The 20,637-nt window shown below is 37.1% G+C and overlaps 1 long non-coding RNA gene across 1 annotated transcript in view; it reads right to left on the bottom strand.

The window, feature by feature from the left end:
- Positions 1-3,321: 3,321 nt before the first annotated feature.
- LOC134538111 (uncharacterized) overlaps positions 3,322-20,637 on the bottom strand; it is a 141,937-nt gene continuing 124,621 nt past the window's right edge. The window contains exons 2-3 of the long non-coding RNA XR_010076093.1: positions 13,541-13,700; positions 3,322-3,444 (exon numbers count right to left, since the gene is read on the bottom strand). This is a non-coding gene — a long non-coding RNA (uncharacterized LOC134538111). The remainder of the gene's footprint in view (positions 3,445-13,540; positions 13,701-20,637) is intronic.

The following is a 20,637-nucleotide window of genomic DNA, read 5'->3' as shown; positions in this document are numbered from 1 at the left end:
GTTTTCTAGTTTGGGATTGTGCGGTATAGCACTTCAAACATAGGTGCTTTTCTTATTTTTGCTCTCCTGAAAAGTTGGCATTTTACAGATACGCCACTTCGTGTTTTGATGGTCGATATGTCCATAGCAGACAGGCAAGCGATTTAATCCTATGAGAAATTCTACAAGTAGTAGTTCTTATGACTTCTTACAGATATAGTGTAACAGTAAAAATTACGAATTGCGTGGGCTAATCTGATTCGAAACCAAAGATTGTAGTTCCTATGAGTGCTCACAGAAGACACAGTCTTTCTTGATCATAATGATTTTACTTCAAAATGATTAAAAACCAATAATCAACATTTTAGATTTATATTTTTAAATAAATTTGTAAATTATATTATTTGTTATTTTTATTTGTATCGTTTATAGAAGAAAAAAGGGGGGTGATTTGCGTAAACGCGTTGCTGGGATTCGAACACAGGTCCTTAAAAAATGCGAGTCCTGTGTTCTAGGGTAGGGCGTGGCTAGTTGAGCATAGGGGCAAGTTGGGCAATCGAAATATCTCGAAAACTATTCACCGCACGCGAAGGCATCAAATAGCGAAAAGAAGGGGTCGCGGGATGGGAACTCATCACGAGACCGCCAGTAACGAATAGTCGATCGAGTGAAGTACACGCGCGCATTGTTTATTTTGTAACCAAAAAGTAAAATAATTATAAAGCGGAATATTTAGTCTGTAAAAGTTAAATGTTATCCGATTTTAATCAGGTAAGTGTTAAACTTCCATAAATTTATAGTACTTTTGATATGTTTAAATATTTTAGACTGGCAAGCGATTTAATCCTATGAGAAATTCTACAAGTAGTAGTTCTTATGACTTCTTACAGATATAGTGTAACAGTAAAAATTACGAATTGCGTGGGCTAATCTGATTCGAAACCAAAGATTGTAGTTCGTATGAGTGCTCACAGAAGACACAGTCTTTCTTGATCATAATGATTTTACTTCAAAATGATTAAAAACCAATAATCAACATTTTAGATTTATATTTTTAAATAAATTTGTAAATTATATTATTTGTTATTTTTATTTGTATCGTTTATAGAAGAAAAAAGGGGGGTGATTTGCGTAAACGCGTTGCTGGGATTCGAACACAGGTCCTTAAAAAATGCGAGTCCTGTGTTCTAGGGTAGGGCGTGGCTAGTTGAGCATAGGGGCAAGTTGGGCAATCGAAATATCTCGAAAACTATTCACCGCACGCGAAGGCATCAAATAGCGAAAAGAAGGGGTCGCGGGATGGGAACTCATCACGAGACCGCCAGTAACGAATAGTCGATCGAGTGAAGTACACGCGCGCATTGTTTATTTTGTAACCAAAAAGTAAAATAATTATAAAGCGGAATATTTAGTCTGTAAAAGTTAAATGTTATCCGATTTTAATCAGGTAAGTGTTAAACTTCCATAAATTTATAGTACTTTTGATATGTTTAAATATTTTAGGTATAATTCTAACCGGTTTTTCATAACCTCACTTTTGTTTTAAAATTTCGAATTGGGGTTAGTTGAGCTACAGTTGCTCAACTAACCTCACGACTTAGAACTAAAGTAATATATGCTTTTAATTATTTTTTTAGGATGCGGACTTATAAAAGAAAAAACTACGAGATGTTCTTACTCTACTCAAAACTTAAATGAAGGCGGTCAACGATGAGGGAAAAAGCTTGAATGCCACCGCAAAAGAATTCGGTTTCAAACGGATGACTTTGGCCAGATTTTTGAAGAAATTAAACGAAGGTGGTGATTCATCCATGGGTTATGCAACACCGAGGCAAGTATTTTCTCCCACGCAAGAGGACTCTTTAAAGAAATACGTGTTACAATTGCAACAGTGACAACGACGATTAAGTTTCCTATATCTCATTAATATTTTCTTTAAAAGATAAGCTTTATTGATAATTATATAAATATTGAAGTCTGAATTTGATCAGAAAGACTGAAACTAATTCCAAAGTTAAGCTTAAGATACGTTGATGTTTATTTGATTCTATTTTCAGTTTGTTATTCAAAGAAAATTACTTTTAATTTAGTTATTTTGTCACTAAAAGACTATAAATGAAAAGTTGATTATCAAACAGAAAGTTTATTTCATGTCTAGTAAACATTAAACCCATCATTTGGCTAGACATTCTAAAGTGCTCATTTTGCCCCATACCCTTGCTCAACTTACCTCTCCTATGGGGTACGTTGAGCATACTTGACTTTCTGCATTTAAACAGCTGTGGCTCTTAAATTCGACTTGTAAGAAATAAATTGCTATGGACGCTTTTTCAAACGGACTAATTCGTAGTCCTTCAGTATGCATAACAAGCCATTAATACTTAACGTTGAGGAGCTATAACCGCTCAAGTGAAAATGTGCTCAACTAGCCCCGCCTTACCCTGCCATTGCGTGTCTCCCACCCTTAATTCCATATATATATATATATATATATATATATATATATACACGCACACACACACACATGCACTCACACCAGCTGATAGTGCCTAAATCATTGTTTAACTTGCTGCATCTTGACAAGCAGTGAGCATCTTGACAAGCAGTGACTGGGATGCATATGATTGCAGACTCTCCAAGTACGGGTCTATTATTGGCATGCAAGTATTCTCCTCTTTTAATTTATTAAAGAAGGGCCTGGTCAACTATGTTTTGGCTTATCAATAAGATAACAGGCTGACATGTGTGGGCAGTATGGAAATAAAGCGTTTAAAAAGATTTTATTTGTTAGAAGTTAGTGGTTTGTTGTTTAACTCACCAACTAATTATCTCAAAATTAAAAAAAGGTATTTAGTGTTTTGAGAATAACCACGTATTACATACTTGTTAAAAATGACTGATATTATAAACCACATTATGTCTTTTTTTAGGGAAGCTTATGCTTCCAAACTAAGTATAGAACTTTATCTGGTAAAAGTTTTGTAGTGAGATAAAAGTGACGATAACAGCGTATTAACCCTAAAAAAATTATAAATACCCTTTACGCTAGCCAAACTAAAATATCATGCCCTTATAGGCATGTTAATTGAGCTGGATTATTACGTCACAAGTAATTAAAATTATATGCAAGACATGCATTTAAGTGATAACGTACTTCATAAAATGTTCCATTAAACGATTACTCTAGGTCTGTGGGCTTTTCACATGAGTACACTCCACAAGTTTTACTGTCATTGAATTCATACATATGGACTTGGAAAGTTATTGACAAGCAATGCGATTCAAAGTTAATAAATTGTGGTTTCAATCAAATACACATCATTTTATTCATTCATGTGGAAACACTAGTGTGTATGGTGCGTAGAGAAGTGGCGGGTTGTAAAACCCTTAGGCAATGTTTTCTTTAACTTGCTCGACCTGGTTGTTGTCCGTAGTCGTTGCAACTATTGGCACCTCCGGGTGGTTCTGAAATAAAAAATTAGGAACATTTAGAAAATAATATAGAAATGTGTGCGTGCACTTATGTAGGGCCTACATGCGTTAGAGGTTATACCTTCTTAGGGTGGTAAAAAACTAACTATAGTTTAGCATTAAAATAATTAACAGAAATAAAATAATAAAACGACTGCAGTGATATTATAAATACTGTTCCTAAAAGATAAATTCAATTATACTAAAAAATTTAAATAAATACTTATTATTCAACATTAATATAAACACGTGTAAAAATTAATTATTTAATTAAGTTAAATATCGAGAAAATTTTAAAATAATAATGAAAATCAGGAAGTATGCTGAATATTTATTCTAATTTATTAATTTTAATTATTTACTAAATAAGATGTAATAATTTAAAAATTATTATGAAAATAAATTATACATCAGGGATATAACTTCACTTATATAAATACACTTGAAAATACACTCGAAAAAGTTTATAACCACAAATTACAACAATAAAGGTTACAATAAGTGTTTTTTATTATATGGACCAGTATTATAGCTCTCAATAACGGACACACCCCTTTCATTAAAAGCACTGCGTTCAGCGATCCTAGTGAGAGATAAGTACATAGGATGGAAGGAGATTAGTTATAGTTTTGAATGTTGGTGAATATAAAAACAATTAGAGTATATTTGTGGAAAAGTATTCGAACAATTTTTTTTACGGCTTCAGTGTATCTAAATAATATAAAAAAGTGGCATTATGAAGAATAATTTGTGATAATTTGGAATGTTTACGAGCGTGTGTATTCTCGCAGCGTGTACCGTGTTGTTGAAACAGCGTTGCAATCAGTTATACACTAATGACGGATCAGAAGCACGGCAAGACCGACACAATATGTGCTATTTACGGCTGCAACAACTATGGAGTGCAAAAAAGTCCTTAAACTGACATGCTTGCAAACTTCTTTCACTCTGTAATGTTTTCCCTGCAAAATGATCAAATATTTTAAACGCCAGTTGATCATATAAACATTAAATAGTAAATAGTAGTCATACACAACGATTTTAAAAATAAATAGTTGTTTATTCCGGTATCGCAGCTTCCATTAAACATTATGTCAGAGAGGTTATAAATAGTTTGGTTACAAACAAATTAGGGCAGTTTTTTTGACGTGACAACGTCTAATAAATCGATGCACGCCGGCTGCACGCACGAAAAAGTGTCCCGTTGCGCACATTTTTCCATTACGCTGTGTCCCGTTACGCTCATAGTTCCGTTACGCTGTGTTCCGTTACGCTGTCAGCGAGTTAAGTAATAATAGGTTATGTTATAATTGACTAAAAAATTATGGTGATTCATATAATTGATGATAAATATTTGATTACAGTGTATTTATATGAAAACTTGTTAATAATTATATTTAAACTTTATAGCAGTTTTTAAAATTTATTACAAGACATCTACACGTGAACTGTTTCGTCGACTGTTTATAAAGTGAAGTGAAAAGTTAATGTGGTTTTCATTGCTTATTACAACAAAAATTTCGGCAATAAAGGTTAATTATTCTTGCATTCTAAAAATCTGATTACTAGCATAATTTAAAGTATTTATTATTTTATTATTAAAATTAAAATGATTCAATTTTATTCATAAAAGTATGCAATCATTTCATCAATGTTTTGTTATGACGTCACGTTAAACTATCGTCCGTAAACCGACTTTATAGACAACCAATTTTTTTGACGTGACAACGTCTAATAAATCGATGAACGCCGGCTGCACGCACGAAAAAGTGTCCCACTACGGATGTCCCACTACGGATGTGTCCTGTTTGCTCATTGTACGCATGCGTGGCATCTCTCTTCCACTCTATTGGAACAACCATCGATTTGACTTTTCAATCATATTTTCGTCGTTTGAATTATTAATATTATGTAATTTAACGATCGTCCATCGAAAACATTCCAGGTCCTGAACCTCCACCCCCTCCCCTTCCACAAAAGTGAAAGCCACAAAATTTCGAAAAATTGGAGGAAATTGTATTAAAATTAAGTCATTACTAACTAAAGTGTCCAGGGATGGCGGAACGTTTATCCAAAGACGTGTTCTCCAACAAATTTGTGGTAAGGGGATTGGGGGAATGCAAAACCCCAAAATTTGGAAAATTTCTTAAATTTAAGAATACTTTTTTACTATTTGGAGTGTTTCCGAGCCATTCGGGGTCCTCAAACTACCCTCCCCCCACAAGGAGTCAAAGACCCAATAATAAAAAAATTTCCCAAAGTTTCCAAAAACCTATTATTTTCGATTTTTAGTGTTTCCCTGCCATTCAGGGTCCTCAAAATCACCCCTCCCCCTTTGGGGACAAAGCCCCAAAATTTCGACAATTTCAGGAATTTCAAATATCATTTCTTTCGAGATGGAGTGTTCCAAACCATTCGAGGTCCTGAACATCCACTTTCCGCAAAAGTGAAAGCCCCAAAATTTCGAAATATAAGAATATATATCATTGGATTTTGGTATGTATGACGTCGATAAACTCTTACACCGTTTGACCGATCGCCATGAAAGTTGGCACATCGAAGTGTTTTTATCATGAAGAAGGTTTTTATGCTATCAATTTTTTTGTAACTCACCACTAGATGGCGCTGTAGCGCATCAACTTCTAAACCTTTCAACCGATCGCCATGGGTAAACAGAAAATCATAGGTCACAGATACACAAACAGTAATTATGTGTCATTTCTTAATGTCCAACACACTGGACATATCGCTATCCATTTTGCTGTAACTCGCGGACAATATATCACCCAGTGTTCAGCCCGGGCAAAGCCGGGTACTGCAGCTAGTCGTATTATAAAAACGAAATAATATTATTCCCCTACCGTGGACAAAATTTTATAAATATGTATATAACATCTCAAAATATTAACCAATGAACGCCACCCATAGCGACATTGCCACAAATTAAGTGTATACATATTGAGTTATCTATCTACCTGTATGTTTTTATCTTTTGCTCCCTTTTCTCAAATTTAATTAATGTGTATAGTGTATATGAGTGAAGAATAACTTCCATACCTCAAACATAGAGCCCCGGGGCTCCAGACAAAACCAAAGTTTTTAAACTTTTCCTTTGTATATACGGTACCGCTTATATTTTTCTGTTAACCTCTGTAAATTTTGTATATACCAACAAAGTGTAACTTGTATTTAATAATCATGTATTTTTAGGCAAAAGAGCACTGTGTGCTGGCGTGTCTTGTAAACCATTGTCATATAACTGTAAAGTGTATAAATGTATAATAAAAATCTTTTGAATTGATTTGAATCCAAAGTTGTCGGTTCGAATCCCGGCGGCTGACACTATTTTTTTGTACTCGTAAAAATAAATACGGCGCACGCAACATTTCAAAAGTAATAAATATATTTGAATTAATGAATGCAAATAAAAGTATATTTATTAATTAAATTGTAGATTTCATTTCACTCCTTCTTTGTATCCATACAAAATAGTGATAATTCAATAAAAATGATTAAATTTTATTCATTAAAGTATGCACAGGTAGATTTTATCATACAAAAGATAGAAAAATTAAACAAAAATTTCTTCCTCAAAGAATATAATATTTTTAATTCCTAAATGGTTTGGTTGCAAAAACCTATTACGGCTCAGTCTCAGGCCGAATATGATATTGCCTTTTCTTCTGGATCAATCATTTCATCAATGTTTTGTTATGACGTCACGTTAAAACTATCGCCCGTAAACCGACTTTACAGACAACCAATTTTTTAGAATTTTTTCAGATGCTATTCTTCTAGTCATGGGTAATTATGTAATTTCGCTAAACTTGTATAAACAAAGTTCTAAACAACTCTCACAAGGAAGCGCTAGTGTCCATGGCTTCCATGATTATCCATGCTAAATAGGCCGAGTGTTCGGTATTAGCGAGGGGTGGCCACTTCCGCATGATTAGACAGTAAGTGTGTGAAGCAGTTTTTTCTCTAGCTATTTGTTGCACCACGTTGGTTAGACGTCCAAAACATTGACAGAATTGACGTTTTTGCGGTGTAGAAACATTTTTAAATAAAATTTGTTTTATTAACGGGACTTTTTTTTTAGTTGGTGATTCTAATTAACACTCACTAACTGTTATCATGCGTAATCAATCACCATTTCCCCATTGTTTTGGGCGGAAAATTTCGGCGAAGGTGAGGTTAAAAAGCGGCTACAACTACGTCACAGCATGCCGTCTCCTGACAGTTCCTTATCTCCATGATTATTGGATTCCATAGTATTTGAGAAGGCTAGCTCACAGCTTGACGCAACAGGAATGTCGGGAAGGGAATCGTGTAAAGTCTACAGCAAGGATGCATCCCGGCTTGGGCCTGGAGCGACAGCAGGAAACATACTCCAGGACGACCAGACCAGTATTCCAGCCGGTGGCCTGGAACTGTGAGTCTAACGTTCTGCCGTTACGCCTAATCTTAGCAATTTGAATGACCCCGTCGGATGGATGTTCTGACACCTTGAACGGACATCTTTATAGGCTGGCAGAAGTATAGGAATGTATGTCCGAGCGCAGGCGCCAGGCGGTGGATTGAAGATTGTCGGTCCGCCATCTTGGATTTGTGACGTCACGGCGGCAAAAATTCCTCAAAATTCCTCAAAATTGAATCAAAATGACTCAAAATTTCCCGTTTTATTCCTCAAAAATCCCAGCGGCTAGAAATGTCCTGATAGAGGCTTAAGCATCCTTAACTCAAGCCTCAGTTAAGCCTCTATCAGGATGTGACCATACCTTTGACCTTGACCCCGACGGACATCTTGGATCCACCATCTTGGATGACGTCATTTCGTTTTCTCGAACATTCCGGCATTGTGTTATCCGCCATTTTTTGAATGATGACGTCATCGTTGCAATTTCCGTTACGGCCGCCATCTTTAAATTTATTAGGTATCCGATTTTAATGAAAAAAAATTTTAAAATTATAAAAAATTAAATAATAAAATTTTTAATAAAATATTTAAAAAACAAACATTTACGACACGGAGCTCGGAGTCCTCGGTTCAAACCCGACGAGTGCAAAAAAAAATAAAAATGGCGTTCGATCCTTCCCCCGAGGTGGCTGCAGGCATACTGACTCCCACCACTTTTTTTTCAAAGCATATATATCGTCAGGTATTATGACGTCATGTCCGCCATCTTGTCCTCGTCTGCTGGAAGCCATCATCAGTGTATCGTCGGCGTGAGTGCGATGACGCCATGTTAGTTTAATTCTTAGCCTTTTCGTTGTCGGTGCTTCCAAATGTGCTTCCTTTTCGTTGTCGGTGCTGCCTTTTCTTTGTCGGTGCTTCCAAATGTGCTTCCTTTTCGTTGGCGGTGCTGCCTTTTCTTTGTCGGTGCTTCCAAATGTGCTTCCTTATCGTTGGCGGTGCGGCTTTTTCGTTGATGGTGCTTCCTTTTCGTTGTCGGTGCTTCCAAATGTGCTGTCTTTTCTTTGGCGGTGCTGCCTTTTCATTGTCGGTGCTTCCAAATGTGCTTTCTTTTCGTTGGCGGTGCTGCCTTTTCTTTGTCGGTGCTTCCAAATGTGCTTCCTTTTCGTTGGCGGTGCTGCCTTTTCTTTGTCGGTGCTTCCAAATGTGCTGCCTTTTCGTTGATGGTCCTTCTATTTTTAATGTTTTTTTGACTCTAGTATTATTGTAAATGATTCTTGATTTGACTAGCGTATTATTCCATCCGGTGCATGTATATAAGCGAGTCCTAGACAGCAGGTCGCTCAGTTTGTTACTGTCGACGACGGTGTAAGGATCATCTAGATTATTTCATCTGGTGCATAAGTCGCGTAATTACCTGTTCTTGAGAACTCGATGGCATCTTTACCGACTTTAACGCCGAACTCGATGGATGTTGTACCATCGTCTACGGGAACCTTGACGTCAGCGACGACAATGGTGGAGCAGATCTCGTTGGCAACGACGACGACGTCAACATTGGAGGAGATTTCAACAGATGTGATACCACCAGCAGAAGATAGCTTAATGACTACTGAGCTGGATGTGCAGGAAACCACGACGATCGACGATACGACCTCGATGGAGACTTCAATGGATGCTGATTTGACAACTAGCGAACATCGGTGCTGTTACTGCGACAAGATTTTCTCAACCAACAGCAATGCTGGACGACATGAGAATAGAGAATGTGCCAAGAACCTATATCGTAAAATGTTTGTTTGTGAGAAATGTCATAAGCAGTTTGCCAGAAAAGATAATATGAAAACGCACATGAAGGCATGCAAAGGTCCTGCTGTTCGGCAGAAAGTAAAGGTTTCGGCGCAACAACGATGCATTGATGTTCATAAGAGTATGCCTGGAGATGGTGCAACTGCGGCAACGTCAGTATCTGGATCGGGTCTGAAAGGTTCGTCTTCATCACCACGGTATCCTTGCAGCTACTGTGATACGTCGTTCGCATTTGCTCATGATGCACGAAGACATGAGCGGAGCAAATGCACGAAGAATCCATCTCGCATGAAGTTTCGATGTGATGAGTGTCATGAATGGTTTACTCGAATTGATAATTTGCGACGACATGCGAAAAACTGTAAAGGTGAAGTCCGTGTGCCTACTGCTGAACTACCTGCAGAAATTTCGACTTCTCGGTTTAGGCTGAAGGCTCGTGAGCGTACAAGCAAGAAAACCGATGTGCAGCAACCGATTGGTATGACGTCTGAACAGGAAAATAAACCTAAGACTGTGTTCGGCGCATTACAAGTGAACGATAATGGCTTCTACTTGGCGCAGTCTGCATTTCGTGGAACATTGAAGGACTACTATTATTTAAATACGTTAGGTGAGTCGAAAGACATTTGTAATTTTCTTGACGATATCAGAGAGGACATAATCAATCAGCTTACTGATGATGTAGCAACAAACGGACCTTTGAAATATAACTTGTAGTTGGACTGTATATATGGAAAGCCATATCCGTTCGATGACAAAGTGAAGAAGTGTGCATTCAAGACATCGGCTGCAGTAATTTACAGTTCTAACGATGTGAAGCAAACTGTTAAAAACGGTATCCAGAAACTCTGTCAAGAAGAGGTGGACTATGTCTGTAAAGGTTCTGGCTGGACTCTGTCTAGTATAAACCGATTGGAGCTAAGAATTAGTCATTTCACACCGCTGCGGAACTAAATGATTATAAGATTGCTGGCTTTCGTAAGTGATCCTGTATTAGAATAGAAATTATGTAATAAATATTATGTTTGTAAAAGAACTTGCGGTGTTTAATTCCTCGAACCTGTTACTATTATGTTAAATTGATGTTATATTTAATTTTTTTTGCATCATCCTAGATCGTACTAAGGACCTTAGTCGATCTAATTAATCAGTATATAGATTATAAATTTATTTAATGAGTTTTGGAATTTTTCCCGAATTTCTAGCTAAATAATTACGGATTTTCAAGATGGCGGCCAAATGACAAGATGTCGGGTGTCACAGCAATAATAAATGATTACTGCACTATAGCGGATAAGAATTAAACTAACATGGCGTCAGCGCACTCACGCCGACGATACACTGATGATGGCTTCCAGCAGACGAGGACAAGATGGCGGACATGACGTCATACTACCTGACGATATATATGCTTTGAAAAAAAAGTGGTGGTAGTCAGTATGCCTGCAGCCACCGCGGGGGAAGGATCGGTCGCCATTTTTATTTTTTTTGCACTCGTCGGGTTTGAACCGAGGACTCCGAGCTCCGTGTCGTAAATGTTTGTTTTTTTTATATTTTATTAAAAATTTTATTATTTAATTTTTTATAATTTTAAAAATTTTTTTCATTAAAATCGGATACCTAATAAATTTAAAGATGGCGGCCGTAACGGAAATTGCAACGATGACGTCATAATTCAAAAAATGGCGGATAACACAATGCCGGTATGTTCGAGAAAACGAAATGACGTCATCCAAGATGGTGGATCCAAGATGTCCGTCGGGGTCAAGGTCAAAGGTCAAGGTCACATCCTGATAGAGGCTTAACTGAGGCTTGAGTTAAGGATGCTTAAGCCTCTATCAGGACATTTCTAGCCGCTGGGATTTTTGAGGAATAAAACGGGAAATTTTCCCTCGAAACGGGAATTTTTCCCTCGAAAACGGGAAATTTTTTCTTAAAACGGGAAATTTTGAGTTATTTTGAGTCAATTTTGAGGAATTTTGAGGAATTTTTGCCGCTGTGACGTCACAAATCCAAGATGGCGGACCGACAATCTTCAATCCACCGCCTGGCGCCTGCGCTCGGACATACATTCCTATACTACTGCTGGCGTGAGCGATAGTTATGTTTACACCCAATATGTGCTGTAGTTAGTTAGTGTGGACATTCTCTGGCTGTGTGCGTCATCCACGGACAAGAGGAGTGGAGCAGTACAAATGCCTCGGTCTCACACTCCAAGTTGTATTTATTTTGAAGTTATACTTCCTTAAGAGATGGGAGTGTAGTTGAGATTATGTTCACGTAAGTGTAAATTATTTTCGTTATAAATATTTACTCTATTATTTAATAACTAATTTAAATTTAAAAAATAATAAAATTTCAGCGTATTTTGTGATTTTCACCGTCAATTCAATCTTATATAAATTATTTTACGTAATTAAATAATTAATTGTATACATATGTTTATATTAAGAATTCAATACTGAGTATTTATTTTAAAAAAATTAATAAATTAATTTAAGGGCATTTATACTTAACCAACCTTATTTACTTATAATATTACTCTAATCATTTTATTATTTTATATATATTATTTGCATGCAAAACTAAAGGTAGTTTTTTATTACGTCAACTAATTAGAACTTCTAAAGCTCATAAAAAGAACACGCATCCATCTTTGAAAATTTGTTCATTACTAGTATTTAAAGGTGATTTCTTACTATTTCATCTCGATAATGCCGTTGCATTTGTTGTTTGGGCACAAATACTTTGAATGTATCTTCACTTATTGTTATATATTGGGTGATTGGGTGTAAAAGGTCGCATAAGTCTTCATAATTAATATAATTTGCGCGCATTTTTACACCCATTAAATCTATATCAGTTAAAAATATTTGTTAACAAATGCAAGGATATAATCTAGTTAAAATATTAAGATAACCCTAATATAAAAATAATGACGAGAAAATACTAATATGATCATGGCCTTAATCCTTTCAGTCATGCTTTGCAGAGTGGCGCTCTTCTGTTGGAGACACTGGGAGGTACCTCAGCAATCTTAAGAATACTAGCCAGGGTGTGCGGTGTCAAATACAATACAATTTATTCAACACAATTTTCAAGACACCCAAACTCAGTTGCATGAACACTTTGTATACCCAAAAATGCGCCTCAATTGATCCTGGTCATGTCTCGTCGTTCACCGGTTTTTGATCCGGTTTCCTTTTTGGGCTATTATGGAGCGGATCCCAGCGGAACACTTCCTGACCCGAATCACGGGCCATTGGACACGGTTCACGGAACCGGGTCACTGTCAGTCCCTGGGAGCTGGGAGAGATGCGTGTCACGAGGTTCGGGTGACCCGGGTTACGGGTCAGGGGTCACGGCACACTGATCCGGATCGCTTCCGATTCATTCGACTTCGGTCTCAACCCGAACTCTACCGGGTCACTTCACGGCACACCGGTCATCGGTCACGGCTAACGTGGTATCGCGACTAGGGTCGTATCCAGTAAATCTAAGACACACAATTAATTTGAATATATAAAATAATAATTACTTAACTATGTCAGGGGACACAGGTATAATAAGATATAACCAAATTTAATTTTCATAATGTAGCTAAACAATTTTTTTTATTATTTTGTGTGATAATAATCTTACGCTATAGGCGTAGTATTAATGTATAAATTATTTCATAATTATTAATAAACAAATAAAAAATAATTTTATTTCATAGCCATAAATAATGACGTCCACTAGAATGTAGGTGAATCTCAACCCACACATGAAGGTTTTCCTAAACTGTATGTATGACTGAGATATGAACAGTCCACTTGAGCGGACGAACGGACTGGACTGGGTCCACAGCTACTGAACACCACGCACAGGTACCGTCTCGGTCTCAGCGCCGCCGAGCTGCGAGGTGTCCGCCGAGCCGAGGGCAGGCGGAGCAGTCAAGTGGTCTGCTCCCCGCGTGCAGGCCGCCAGGTAGACCACCGCCAACACCGCCGCCACTTTCACCCCCAGCATTGCCTGAAAGTGTGCGCTTGGAGGCCAAGCGAAACAGAAGTGAAAAATATCGCTCGCTTATAAGTATTATTTTTCGTGGAACAAGAGATAATATTTGAAAATATTAAGGATGCGGGTATGATCACAAATGAAGAGAAAAAACCCACTTCAATCTAACATAAATTACACTCGTGAAGTCTAGCTCACAAGTTTATTAGTCCTTGTAACATTTCAAATAACAGAGTTCACACTTGAAAAATATAATTACACTCATGAAGCAAACATTTGAAGTCCATAACTCTTTTTTACATTTTAAATCACACAATTCACATAGAAATGAATGATGCTTATGATGTTAGTTGCACAAATCATTAACTCTTTTCCACACTAATAAATAAATTGTAGATAGTTGAAATAAAAAAATAAAAAATATATGGTTACGAAAACAAAAGAGTAGACAAACACAAGCATCGTTACGATAATTACGTTGCATCACTGCTGCGTCATTTCTACCTCTCCCCTGCCTTCTCCTCTTCCGGCCGTTACAACTAGCATATAGCATGCTCCCCTACGTACTTATCCCCTATCTTCCCATTCGACCGCTAGTGCATGCACTGGAGTGGCGTCGCCGCTGACGCACTCTCCTCCTCTACCGGTTCCCCCACCACGTACCTAACTATTCTTCCTATTTTCGTAACGCTCGAAAATTGTAGCCTCCTCAGCAAAGAAGTTTCATTTCAAAAAATATATGGTTTTAAAGCCTACCTGTCAACGTTATCCGCAGTGAATCAACTTTTACAGTGGTAACTATGACTATATGCTGAAATTTAAAAATACCTGTTACGTCAACATACAGAAAATGTTTACCAAAATACACAAAACACAATAGGTACAATTTATAATTTCACGGTAATAGCATTTTCAAAATTAACAAAACAATCTGTCTTAAGTTATTAATATATATATATATATATATATATATATATATATATAGGGGAAGGGGGGGCAAGATGGGGTCGTGAGGCAAGATGGGGCAGGTGTTTATTTGTCTGCATGGTGCTGCCATCTTACGGGAAAGGATTTAATATCGAAGAGCAAGTCACGCTGGCTCGGCGTACAAGATTTTAGTAAGCTTGGAGTATTTAGTTGTGTTCGGTGGCCATTTTATTGTATCTCACTGTTTTGATCTTATTTTAATTGGTTTTGGCAAGGCCAACAGGTAAGCCACGATTTAAAATGTTATATTTCTTGGCTTGTATTGAATAACATTGTGTTTGAGGTATTTAATACTGTAACCGCGGAACTGACTAAAAAAGCTGTAAAGTTATTATACTTCTTTTAAGTATTATGCTACAGTTGAGGCAAGATGGGGACGTCCCCATCTTGCCCCTTAACATTGCTCCCATCTTGCTCCTTAAAAGCTCCTAAATATTGTCATGCCAAGAGTAATGCTTTTGATAAGTTGTAGTTATATTATAGGTTTAAAAACCATACCTGCTCGTTTGTAATAGTCTAGTAAAAACCAATCTTTTTTAACTATTAGGACAGCTGTATGACCAATACCAAATTACTCCAGACAGAGTGTACAACTGCGATGAAACAAGTGTGTCATCAGTGCCAAAGTGAAGATCGAAAATCATCTCTTCGAAAGGAAGAAAACAAGTTGGAGCTCTAAAATCGGCAGAGAGAGGACAAACAGTAACTGTAGAACTTTATTTCCGTGCACCAGGCGTTTACATGCCACCGATGATATTTCCTCGACAGAGAATGAAAGACGAACTGTTGGATGGGTCTGCACCTGGAACTTGGGCCGAATGTCATCCATCAGGCTGGATGCAGTCCGACATTTTCGTAAGGTGGTTCAAGCAGTTTATGCAATTTACTAACGCCTCCAAAAATAATCGTGTTTTATTACTGTTTGACGGCCATTCTACACAAACAAAAAATCTTGAACTAATTTATCTAGCAAGAGAAAACGGGGTTATCCTCCTCTGTTTCCCGCCGCACTGCACACATCGCCTCCAGCCACTGGACGTTACATTCATGAAGCCACTCAGCACATATTATGAAGTTGCAGTAACCATTGGTTGCGATGACACCTAGGGCGTGTTGTCACAATGTATCAGATAGCCAGCTTGTTTGGAAGTGCTTTTCTACGAGAAGCCACAATGACGACAGCCATCAATGGTTTCAAAACCACGGGAATATGTCCAATACACCCTGAGGTCTTTCAGGATAGTGATTTCTTGCCTTCCGAAACAACTGACAGACCAGCGCCTAGTGTCGTTGAAGGAGCCAGCATACCAGAATCTTCGGGTTCTCAAGTATGGAAGGATAATTCTGTTCCTAGTTGTTCGTCCAAAACTACTGACAGAATGATGCCTGATAATGTCACTGAAAAAGATAGCATACCAGAGTCCTCGAATCCTGTAGTAAACAAGAATTGCATATTTCCTAGCTGTTCGTTCTCCACTGTACAAAATAACACTGGTGCATTGAGTCGAGTATCCCCAAAAGATACAATGCCGTTTCCCCATTTCGGCAAAGAAAGGAACAATTCTAGTGATCGGCGCCGTGGGAAAACTGCTATTTTAACTGAATCGCCATATATAAATGACCTGAAAGCTCAAACTGGGAAACGTGCTGTTTCTTGCAAAAACAAGCTTAACCTAGAGCACAGAATGATGACAACAAAGAAGAGTATGCCCACCCAAAGAGAAAAAGGACAAAGGTTCTGAAGTGAAAGAAACTGACGATGCTAAGTGTATTTTTTGTGGTCATTTGTTTTCTGAATCAACGGAAGCGTGGGTTAAGTGTATAGAATGTCAAGGGTGGGCTCACTGTGCATGTGCTGGAGAAGACGATGAGGACGAAGACACTGCTTATGTATGTGACATGTGTAAATAATGGCACCCCATCTTGCCCCAAGTTATGCCCCATCTAGCCCCATGTATGGGGCAAGATGGGGTGTTATCGTGAGATCGTAAATGTTTTGCCATTGTTTTCAGTGAGTAATCTGTAACTATCATTTTAGTTTACAAAGATAGCCTGACATTTTGTGCACCTGTAGAAATATTTGTCGCCATTTTAGCAACAACCATTATTTTTTTAAGGCAATTTCTTCTTAGCGTCCCCATCTTGCCCCCCCTTCCCCTATATATATATATATATATATATATATATATATATATATATATATATATATATATACTATCTGCCCGACCCGGCTTCGCACGGCTATACTAATGGAAAAAAATTAAGCCACATCTACCTTTTACAGTAATGGTAAATTAAAAAAAAATCAGTTAAAATTTATTACAATGCTGTATAATGTACCGGAGAGAAAATTAATAGCACCGATGGTTTCCCGGCTCGTGCACGCAACGTACAACTGATGTACCCGTACTTCGCTACGGCAGTCTACAGGCAGATCACTCTTGCGCCGCTCATTATACATGCCCCTCCTTGTGGGTACGCCACTGCCACGCGATGCCCGTTGCCATGGTGACGCAGAAGGAATGAACTATGAAAATCCTGTTCTCATGCAGACAAAGTACCCAGTGTTGCCTGGTTTTAACCACCCATGGGATCTAATTTTCGGAAAATGTCATCCTGCGTAACATAAAGAACATTACTGTGAATTTTCAAGTCTGTAAAATATATATACTTGAAAAAAAGCAATAAATAAACAAATTAAACACAGAGAGAGGAAAAAGATGGTTTAGGTTTGCGATTTAAAGTGATAAAAAGTATTTAAATACTAATTGAACTCTTATGAGGGTACTGATTGCTTCGTTGTTAATATCACACGGGTGTTTTTTACTTGTATGGGAAAATTAAGAATGATAAGGCGTCTAGTGCGTGGAAACAATATTAATAGGCAATAGGAAATAAACTTCTAGCGCCTGCGGCATTGTCAACACACACTTCGTATGTGTACTGCATGTTGTATCTAACCCCCTCCAACGCATTTTATTCTAAATTGGACTTTTAGTAAGGATCCCTAATGTCATTGATAATATAATATAGCCTATAGCCTTCCTCGATAAATGTACTATCCAACACTGAAAAAATTTTCAACTCGGACTAGTGGTTCCTGAGATTAGCGCGTTCAAACAAACAAAGTAACGCTTCAGCTTAATAATATTAGTATATATATATATATATATATATATATATATATATATGTGTGTGTGTGTGTGTGTGTGTGTTTTCTGGCAACGTAAAGTAATGACATTTGCATATATATCATTGTCAGTTTGTGACAGACTGTGTTGAAAATGTCATATTATTTCTTTGCGATTAACATGCATGTTAAAAGCAAATAAAATCTGGGAAATTGCAATTTAAAGAACTTTTATAATATCACAACGAATTCATAAACAGTTTTTTAATAAATCATTAAAAATATTTTAAATTATTCGTGCCATGAATACCCAAGCATAAAAATGGCCCACGAGCAACATTTTTTTTTGTTACAAACACTTGTATTCTTATGGGAATTCCATATTGAAATTTCTGGTGAGCCGTTTAGCTATCTATAGAAAGTTGGTTATACGATGCACATACCTTATTATTCAAGTGATAAAGTTAATCTTTCATTTTATCATTAATTTTGGTTCATGTTTTGCTTACTTTTAGTATTATTACAAACAAAGATTTTTATTGAAAAGTTTTAAAAAATATACATTTGAGATACGTAAATGGCTGTATTCATCGATTTATAGAAACAAATTACACTTGCTACTGAATAAAATAAAAATTAGAAATACATTATTAGAGTAGTAAATAAAATAGGGCAAACTTATTATCTGGTAGAAAAATTACGTGTCAGAACACGGTCTCATCTAAATTATTTCATTCAAAATCCCCGATGTTATGTTAGTCCAGTCATTACGTCGGAAAAAAAGGGTTAGAATTGAAAATAAACCGAGAATGATAAATTTTGGATATTACGTGGGGGGAAAGCTAAACTTCAAATTGTCGACCAAACTTACCTTGTGCATTTTCCGCCATCTTTAAAAAAGGGTTAAATTCTGTTTCTGCGTCATAACTCGGTTCTCCGTTGAGATACGAAAATATTTATGCAATACGTTTTTTTTTCTTACGATCTACAATTAAGGTCCTCTACATTTTTCACGTATCATTCATTGTTATTGAGATATCGATCGAAAAAACCATAAATTTCGGGAGTGAAATTCGTTTTTTGCTATTTTCTTTTTTCTCGTGAAAGATATCGAAAAAATGTCTAGTATCAAACGTGTAGAGCGTGTTCAGACCTACAATGTCGTTTTTTATTTTTTATTTCCGACAAACATTATGACCTCTAGAGTAGTATATAATAGTATTTCCGAGATCAGGGTTCAGGGTGTGGAGCCGAGAGCCGGCTCCGCCATCTTGGATTTGTGACGTCACGGCGGCAAAAATTCCTCAAAATTCCTCAAAAATGACTCAAAATGACTCAAAATTTCCCGTTTTAAGAAAAAATTTCCCGTTTTTGAGGGAAAAATTCCCGTTTCGAGGGAAAATTTCCCGATTTAGTCCTTAAAAATCCCAACGGCTAGAAATGTCCTGATAGAGGCTTAAGCATCCTTAACTCAAGCCTCAGTTAAGCCTCTATCAGGATGTGACCTTGACCTTTGACCTTGACCCCGACGGCCATCTTGGATCCACCATCTTGGATGACGTCATTTCGTTTTCTCGAACATTCCAGCATTGTGTTATCGGCCATTTTGAATTATGACGTCACCGTTGCAATTTCCGTTACGGTCGCCATCTTTAAATTTATTATCCGATTTTAATGAAAAAAATTCCAAAATTCATCAAAAAATTAACTTATTCGAATTCTGATTGATTATATCGATCATCGTCCTCGGTTCGAACCCGGTGAGTGCAAAAAAAAACTAAAAATGGCGACAGGCTCCTTCCTCAATAGTGGATGCAGGCAGACTGACTCCTACCACTTTTTTTTCAAAGCATATATATCATCACCTAGTATGACGACATGTCCACCATCTTTTCTTCGTCCGCTGGAGATCACCATCTTATTTTCGTCCGCTAGAGTGTGCCGATATCATGTAGTATAATTATCTGGTCACCACACCTTTGACCTTGACCTTGAACTTTGACCTTGACCTTGAAATTTAACCTTGACCTTGAACTTTGACTTTGACCTTGGCCTTGAAATTTGACCTTGAACTTTGACCTTGACCTTGAACTTTGACCTTGACCTTGAACTTTGACCTTCACCTTGAAATTTGACCTTGACCTAGAAATTTGACTTTGACCTTGAAATTTTACTTTGTCCTTGAAATTTGACTTTGTCCTTGATGTCCATCACGGATCCATCATTTTATGTTCAGTACATGCTACCAGGAGCGACCACCTGCTGGAGTACACCATCTTGTGCGTGTACTCGTATTACCATCATGCTAGTTTTATTCTAACATGCTACAGTGCAGTAATCATTTATTATTCCTGAGGTACCCACCATCTTGAAATTTGACCGCCATCTTGAAATCATGTAATTATTTAGCGAGAAATGCGGGAAAAATTCCAATAGTCTCCGAAAAAATCATTTATTAATTTACAAATCGAATCGATGGATCCCTGTCCACGGTTCGATTCTTGACCAGAGACAGTTGTAACTAATTATTAAATAAATGTTAGGTTCTGTTTTCCATTACCTTTCGCGGAGTTTATTAATCATTCACTCTACGAAAATCAACTCAAGTCAATATACCGGACCAACGAATTAAATCAATGCCGATAAGCCTATTATGAAAGTCTAATTTTTCAATAATCTGAATAACATATAAGCCGTTCATGTACAAAGCCACACATATAGATCAATTGCCTTCAGTCCATGAGACCGAGTCATGTCATTATCAGACGTATAGGCTAGTCATTTCAGGACCACATGACCTTCGTAATCCATCGTGACATTTTTATACATTCTAAAGGACCAAGTAACC

Source organism: Bacillus rossius, chromosome 1 (assembly GCF_032445375.1).
Source record: "Bacillus rossius redtenbacheri isolate Brsri chromosome 1, Brsri_v3, whole genome shotgun sequence".
Lineage (NCBI taxonomy): Eukaryota > Metazoa > Arthropoda > Insecta > Phasmatodea > Bacillidae > Bacillus > Bacillus rossius.
This window is presented reverse-complemented; position numbering and strand designations above follow the sequence as displayed.